Here is a 9,149-nt window from a genome sequence, read left to right as displayed (position 1 = left end):
TACCCCTCCTCTTCAAAAAATATATATATTTTGTAAATTTTCATTTTAGACAATTGCTACCATTGATGTTGGGTTTTAAGAATACATTGTAAAGTTTGAATTATCACATTTTAAGTATTTATCCTTTACTAATACTGTGTTCTATATTGAAGTTATCTCAGCAAACTCCTGGCTATATGGTTGTCCCCCAACACACCCATGCTCAGCTGCATGAATCCAAGAGCAAATTGAGAATTTTTGAGTTTGCCTTGGGCAGACGTAGCTGTGATTGTTAAGTCAAAAAATCAGGACTTGAGTGACTTTACTCCTGTCATTCTATGGATCACTTGGAGTATTTTTATTGAAATGCAAAATGAATGTGTAATATTTTTATGTGAAAAGTGCAAATTTTAGTTCATACGTAAAAGATCCCATGAATCTGAGCAATCTTTAAAATTAAAATTGTTCTATGGGCTGTTTTCAAACAGAAGAAAAAATTATGTTGCTTGTTATTTATTACATGAAAACAATTTTATCACATGGCAGGGCTGGGGGAAAGGGTGTTATAATAAATGACCCAGTCAAGGTGTCAAAGATGTTAGGAATGCCACTCTGAGTCGCTGAATGTTTTTGAGGGGAGGAGTCACAAAGGAATGGTCAGGGTGAATCATAAAAGACACCATCATTATATCCATATGTGCTTGTTGTAACTAGATGAGGAAAAAAGCAAAGTATATGTTATTGAAACAATCCAAATATTGGTTATGGAGAGCATTCTGGCAAGGGGTCTTGATAGGCTGCTGCATTTTCAGGATAGAGTATCAATTCTACCTCCAGCTGATCTGTCCTTGAAAGCAGACAGTTCTCATTTTTAACTGCCAGCAGAGAACACTGCATCTCAAGGAGTCAGTAGAAAATAAAACAATTTGGAGGCTTTTGTCACCCAATATCTTGGGAAATGTCAGCTGAGAAAATCATTCCTTAGAGTTTTTTGTTAAGGATGCATGGTTGTCATAACGTGTACTGGTGTTCACAATATTCCACGCACGTCCCTTCGGGAAGATTATACTTCCCCTCCTATAGAAGACTGGCTTGCCTCCATAGCTAACTTGCTTCAGCTAGTAAAATGTCAGTAGACGTAACAAGTGTTTGGGGGAAGTTTTAAGATTCAGCATGTGGTTTGCCATGTTTTTTCCCTCAGTCTCTGTAATCATGAAAGCATGGAGCTGCTAATCACCTGGGTTCCTGAATGACCGCAATGAGCAGTACTCCTTTGTCAAACCATGATGAATATGTAGCATGAACAAGAAATAAACAGTGGCATTTTAAGCTGCTAAGATTTCCTGGTTATTTGTCATCACAACACTAACTAGCCCAACTGAATTGACAGAGCAGTCCTTCCATTTAGGCAGACATTCTCAAATCTCTACCCCAATTTAGCCAAACCAGGAGAAATTACATAAGTGGAACTCATTGTACAGATACCAGTAGAATTGCTTTGACTGAATAGCAGTCAATGAAAAGATCATTCACACTGAAAGACACTATAAACATGCCTCATAAAACTCATCCCAGTCCACACATAAGGATGTTGTCATGGTTTAGGGGCATTCTGCTGATGTAACTTGCTGAACATCCTCAGAAGCAGCTCCAAGCTTCCTAGCAATCAACCTGAAAAAAAGATGAACTTGATCAAGTCTATAATATGCAGTATTTAAAGAGACAAAAATAGTTGATTTCACTCAGGAGAACTTTAGCAATCCTTAACACAAAGCCCAGGCAGAGGGGGAAAAATGCTGAGCCAGGTCTATTCATCACTATTCCTTCAAAGCTTTCCTTATCACATGTTCCTCCCCCTCCTCCCTTAAACATGAAAAAAAAAAAAAATCCAGCAATTAAAATGTCTGGCCCAGGGAGACAGAGAGCTCAGCCCCAGTCCCTACCTAAAATTGGGCCTCAGGACCCCTAAGGCTTCATTCTGGTGTAGGTGCAGATCTGCCATTTGTTGACAGACCCTTTCCCAGCACCAAGTATGTTGGGGTCACTGGGAAAGAGGAAACTTATGAATAAATCTGAAAGGGGGTCTGAAAATTTAGATGAATGCCAAAGGAGTCCTTTGTGAATAAAATTAAGCAGTCATCGCCATAGAGGACAAACATCGTAGCTGGCTCTGCTTCACAGCTACCTCCCAAGGCTTCCTCCGAGAGGCAGACGCATGGGTCTGTGTTAAATGGCTTAATTTTCTTAATCAACTATTTCATTGTGAGTTTTTAATTTCATTCCCATGCTTATTTTTTTTTTTCATTTTGCCATAATACAGTTCTAAGTACCGTGGCAAACATTTGACAGTTTGCTCAGCAGGTGCTGGGCTCTGCAGAGCTTACAGAGCTCTACCTTTTATTAATTGGGTTTCAAAATGTGTTCCTGTGTGAACAGAAGCTAAGATGGGACTATTGTACCTGTCAACATGAAGCTGGGCGAAATAAAATATTTGGAATGTGTTTTAAAATAACTCATTGTGAGCTTGATCGGTTGAGGATTTAAAAGCAGAAATATTCCTTAATGTTGAAATAAATAATCATGCAATCAAAATGGCAATAAAATTAAAGAAATGATGGGGTTTGTTCAAGGTGCTTCAGTATTTGATAACAATGAAAACATTTTCTTTATCCCCAATAGGTTATGCACTGAAAAAGTAGTTCTGAAAAAGCATTTTAATAAAAACTTTAGGGGTCTGGGGAGGTAGTACCGACTGAAAACAACAACAAAGGCTCTCTAAATACTTCTCATGTTTCCAATTTAATTTTTGTTTCAATTTGGAAGGGTTTTTTTTTCCCCCTCATCAAGAAAAACTCTCAATCCGAAATTTTAAATTTTAAAAGAAGCCCTGCCAAGCATTGACGTTCTGAGGAATGTGTCTCTCTTTTGGTGAAGCAGAAGTATCTTTGTGACACTTTTCTCTCTTTTTCATATATGTACTTCAAATTCAATAAACTTTAATGACATATATTCTAAGACTTCTACTCAAGGCAGATGATAAAAGGGACGGGAAGAGAGCACAGTAAAAGTTGACCCGAAATACCCTCAGTCCCTCTCTCATCATTAGCATTGTCATTTCCATCATTAATTTGGCTCAACTCTGAAATAATGAACATTCTCCGTGTCTTCCCAAGGACCTACCTCTGGGCTGTTTCCCCAAAAAGGGTTGTATCTTGAAGTTTAAGCTTGGGGAAAATAAAGATGAAGCCATAACAACCATAAGACAAAGCCTAGAGAAGTAAAAAAATAAAAAGTAAAAAAAAAAAAAATATATATATATATATATATATATATATATATATATATATATATTTGTTTCTGATTAAAGAAACAATATACATTATCATTGTAAAAATCTTAAAGATTTGTGGCAATGGAAAAAGTAAAAAATGAAGAAGCCCTGAAGTTTTACTCCCAGACATGGCCACTGTTTGGTTTATTCCCTACTAGACTTTTTTCCTACATTTTTACACACACACACATACACACACATGCATACACACACTACTTTTTTATTGAAAAACAAAAATAGATCCGTGTCAAACAGTGTGTTTCAACTTGCTTTGTACACTTGTCAATATATCAAGGACAATGTTTTTGTCTGATGTATAGAACTGCCACATTCTTTTGATGTGTGTCCAGTACTGCACTGAAATCTAATACATAGATGAAAAGTGATTTTTAGCCAATTCCTATTGTCGAATGTTTCCAATGTTTCCGATATGTCAATATTAGTCACTTGGTTGGAATTTAAGGATAGATTTCTAAACGCAGAGCTAAGGAGTTAAAAGTTAAAATATTGCTACATATTTCCAAGTTTCCTCCAAAAATGTTGTAGCAATTTACATTTCTGTCGACAATGTATAAGAAAATATGCCACTCCACCTATTTTTAAGCCTTGCTAATCTGAAGGATAAAATGTATCTCATTATTTCATAAATTTGCATTTTTAGCTATACTGAGGTTATTCACATATTTACTTGGAATCTTTACAATATTGTGTCCTCTCACCAAGAAATATGGGGCAGCTTTATTAAGTCTTCTTTATTCTTTCAGTAAAGCTATATTATTTTCCTGATAGATCTCTTACAAATTTCTTATTAAATTTCTATGTAATATATATATTTTATTGTTGATGAATTGGGATTTTTCCATTATATTTTCAAGTTATTTTACTAATATAATAAAGCCTATAGAATTTGAATTCATGGTTTATTTCTAGACACTTTCCTAAACTCTATTAGTTTTTGAAAAGTTTCATTTGTTTTCAGTTGTTTTTTGATGTTGTTCTTAGGGAAACTGTCATACTGCTACAAGTCGGGTCATCCTTTTTGCCTTTTATTTTCCAAGAAGGATGTAATAATAACAATGGCCATTCTCATGTTATTTCCAAATTCAGTGAGAAAGCCTTTTGTTTCTCATTAGACCATGTTAGAATATGGACCATTTTAAGAATCTAACAAAAGTTATAGATCCTCTTTCTCCTTCCTTCAAATGCATGCACTACACAAAATTTTTCATATATTTTTAGTTGATTCATACACCCTTGAGGCTGATGAATATACTCACACAAAAACACCCCACAGGACAGGCTCGATTGACATAACTAAAGTTGCTTCAAGAGGGACCAGCCAAAAAAAAAAAAAAAAGAGGGACCAGCCAAAGGGAAGTTTTCCAAGTAGGCGAAGGGTTTAATGCAACAAGCATTTGTTGAGCTCTCATTAGGGGTTCTAGTTACCCAACAGAAGGGTGAGCTTTCCAATGCAATGAAAAACAGACACTGCAAGACACTGGCTATAAATCCTCCTTGAATTACTCTCTGTCTATCCAGAAGGGGAGACAGATAAGTAAACAGAACAGCACAAAAAGGTGGTATTAAAGATGTGTGCATTCTGGATGACAGCATACCTGAATACATTTTCATCAACTACAGGAAGTTTTACAGAGAATGTGACTTTTGGGGTGAAATTTTAAAGATGGTGTTGAGGGGACAAAGACATTCCAAAAAGAACAAAGGTAATTTGACCTCAGATATTTGTAGAATGATGGGTAGTCTATGCTTGGAACACAGAAAAAGTGCAAAGATTTTCATTGCACGGTTTGAAATGACTTTGTTTTTATGGTAGCCTCAGCCAAAATAACATAGTGTTACAAATCTTGCAAAATAAAGATTCCTCAGAAACCTCACACAAATTGCATAACTCTTGAACTATTTTCGTTTCAGAGTAGAAACCTCATAGATATGCTCAGTCTTACCAATGGTTTACCAATTTAGTCCTTTTGTTCCTTTCTTACTTAATTGATACAGAATATTGTGGCCTGCTGAGAATGCCTGAGGGCTTTCTTTGTCTGGTACCAATTTCAGAGACTTCTGACTGAATGCGTAGTGGAAGTTGTTAGCAGTTGTTGGAAATTTCATGTGAAAAAGCTGGCTTTGGGAAGATTAACCTAGAAATACCAATTATCTGTTTCACATCCATACATAGAGAAGAATACATGTCTTAGAAATATTCACTTACATTCTATTCATCTTAACTAAATTCCTTGGACTATTTATCCATGAATGGCATGCTTCTTTTCCATTGTTTCGGTCAATCCATTGTCTTTTCTATCTTGGTCGCCTCTATATTACAATTTTCTCAATGGCTTTTCCTCCCATCACTATTTCTAGGTAATCTCCAGTACTAGTCACCAGGCCAGGGCTTGCAAACAAAATATGCTTTTGCCCCAAAATGGTATGTTTGTCTTCCAATCTCAGCTGAATCAGAATATGATGGAGAAAGGTTGTTGTGGGGCCAGAGGGCCAGGGCAGGGGATGGTCAGGGGTGAGGGGGTGAGAAGGAGGGAGGTATGGCAGACATCAGTGTTTTTTAAAAGCTTCTCAGGTGATTCCCAACAACAGCCAGGATGAAGAACCACTGGAACCAAGGGCATCACTCACTAATTCCTCTAAAGAGCCCCCACTATTCATTTCCCCCTCCCTCTGCCACTCATCCCCGAATAGCCTTTAATTAACTAAATCTAGCTTCTCTGGAAAACAATCAATAGTTGCATTCTACCATGGAAATGACCACTTTTGCATTAAATTTTCTCATAATTATGAATGTCCATTCATTTTCACAGTTGCAATGCCAAATCTACATAGGTAAAGGAAAAACATCTTTAATAAAAATCTAGTTTTTATCTTTGGTCCTTTTACCCCTCCACCTCTATCTCCCCAGTTCCCTTCATGCCCTACCCATTGGTCATTTGTCCTGTTCCTTCACTCTGTGTGAATTCATGCGACAGGGAACATATTTATAGAGTATGATGACAATGACACTGATTCTCATAGCAATTTTGGTGTTCAGAGCATTTTTTTTAAGGATTTTATTTATTTATTCATGAGAGATGTGGAGAGAGACAGAGACAGGCAGAGGGAAAGCAGACTCTCTGCCAGGAGCTGGATTCAAGACTCCATCCCAGGACCCTAAGATCATGATCTGAGCCAAAGGCACTGAGCCACCCAGATGCCCCTGTTCAGAGCATTTTAAGGAAAGAAAAAAGCAACAACAATGCTTAGAAACTCCTTAAATAATCCGTAGGTCTTTAGAAAATGCTTAAGTGTAAATAAAATACTGCCTATAGGATTCTATTGTAGACACAAACTGCACTGATCTAGGTGTTTTCTCCTATTATTTCCTTAGCTTTATCTGCACCCTTTAAGTCAATGTTGCTTTGGTAAACTCTTCATTAGTAGTTGTCAAATTATTGTTCTATTCAGATACCTTCTGTTCTGTTATTATTATAGTCATATCCTCAAAGTATATTTGTAATGCATTCTTCACAGATGATCCTAAAACAAGCTGTTATTAGGCATATCATTATAGCACATACACTAGAAAATTTATTTGCAGAAAATGTCAACTAGCTTGAGAGGCATCTGGAGAATTCTTAAAGATATAATCCAAAACTGTCATAAACTTGCTCTTTTCTTTTCAGGGCTTGCTCCTCTTGGTTCTATAACTCCCTGACCCCTCTTTCATCATGCAGGAGCTTCCCCCTGGACTTGTGGTGCACACGTGACTGGAGGGTCAAACTTGGTTATGTTCACTCCATCAAACTCTATCCTGCCCCCAGTCTATGACTAAGTTCATTGAATGAATTCCAATTGAATGATATTGCTTTAAAGGCAGTGTGTTTCCCCCAAACCAAAATGTCATATTTATGCTTTAAAGCAATTTAAAATAATTAAAAATAATGGTAGGTCAAAAACAATTTTCCTAATCTTAATTGATGTCATGCCCACAAATAGCAATAATTTATTTCTATGCAAAAGCTCTTCAGCCCTGCACGGAGAGCTAAAAGACCTGAATTCTATTTTTGGCTCTAGCACTGATTTCCTGCTATATGTCTTTCAGCTTCCACATTTATGAGACTAGCAAGCTAGAGAAAAATAAACTGTTGTGTCCTTGGGGCATAAGGACCTCAGGAATTAATGAGTTAATAATTTACACACAGCACGTGTACCTGAGGGGGGAATAGCCTTCATAACACACAAGTATAAAGTTGAAATAAGTAAGGATGATAGACACAGCCAACTCCATGTAATGTGTATGGTATTGTGATTCTAAAAATTCTGCCCTAACATGTGGTAGCATTTAGCCAATACTCCTAATAATATTTATAAGTAGATTGAGATTTAGCCCACAAATACAATTCAGGAAGTTTATTCTGGTGATTTGTTTTTCATGTTCTGTAAAATGAATTGCATTAAAGGTCAGAAAAAGTGCCTTAAAGAACACTTCTTTAATATTTAAAGTGCAGTTGATCTTGTTGAACATTATAATAAGATACACATAATTGGCTTCTCTCCTGGGAGTCAAACTCAGTAACTTTCTGCCCGATTAGCCAAACTGTTGCATAATACACAGAAAGATGGCAGAGTGCAGAGCAAATGGTTTTTGTGTTTACTGTTGTTCATTTTTAGCCACAGGAAAGAGGTAAAGAAACTACTGTATGTGATGACAAAGCAGGAATTGGGACCTAACTCCATAGCTGGCTAAATCCACTGTTCTCACAGTTCATTGCAACATGAATGCAATTCCCACCAAGTGTATTTAATTTGATCCTACAACCTCTTGACGTGTTAGCAATTTTTTTTTTTTTTTAGGAGAAAGGAAAAGAAAAAAGAAAAAAGAGAAAGGAAAGGAAAGGAAAGGAAAGGAAAGGAAAGAAGGAAAGAAGGAAAGAAGGAAAGGAAAGGAAAGGAAAGGAAAGGAAAGGAAAGGAAAGGAGGAAAGGAAAGGAAAGGAAAGGAAAGGAAAGGAAAGGAAAGGAAAGGAAAGGAAAGAAGGAAAGAAGGAAAGAAGGAAAGGAAAGGAAAGGAAAGGAAAGGAAAGGAAAGGAAAGGAAAAGAAAGGAAAGGAAAAGGGAAAGGAAAGGAAAAGAAAAGAAAAGAAAAAAATAACTGTTGCCAGTCAAACTGAAGGCAATTGACTCCCAAGGTTGACATCAGCTCCCTGAACACATTAGCCACAAACACATCTCCAAACCTACATTTTCTTCTTCAAGATCCACCCTCATACTTCAGCCATCACATGCATCTGCGTGCACACACACACACCCCACAGAGACAGAGGGAACCATACGACTATGTCAACAGCACTGATACAATTTAACAACTCAGAAAAAATGTAGAAAATGTTAAACAGGAATCATTTTGACAAAATAGTTTTTTTTTAAGAAATATGAATTCACATATGTTTTTCTAGGGCAATTTTCTAAGTAATGACTTTGCAAAAATTCTATTTGAAAAAGAAACAATGTACTTCATACATTGTTTTTCAACTTTAGTAACCACTTGAACATGCTCTTAATTTCAAAATGCAATTACAGTTCAAGTTTACTTGTGACCTACTTAAAGAAGCTTCCTAGATCAGAAATAAAAGAATAAAAATGCTTGTTAAGAAGTAGTCTGTAATATGCCTTAGACATCAGAGTATCCTAGTGTTTTTGGATGAAGTGCACCCTTATAATGAAAAAACTAGCATATTAAGTGTGAGTAAGCCAAACACACATTAAATGTTTCACTTGCCCTACAAGAGGGGAAAATTTTAAATCAAGTGGGTAAACATTTTTTAATAACACCA

The sequence above is a fragment of the Vulpes lagopus genome, chromosome 2, assembly GCF_018345385.1.
Source record: "Vulpes lagopus strain Blue_001 chromosome 2, ASM1834538v1, whole genome shotgun sequence".
NCBI classification, from domain to species: domain Eukaryota; kingdom Metazoa; phylum Chordata; class Mammalia; order Carnivora; family Canidae; genus Vulpes; species Vulpes lagopus.
The sequence above is the reverse complement of the archived record's forward strand: the minus strand, read 5'-3'. Positions refer to the sequence as shown.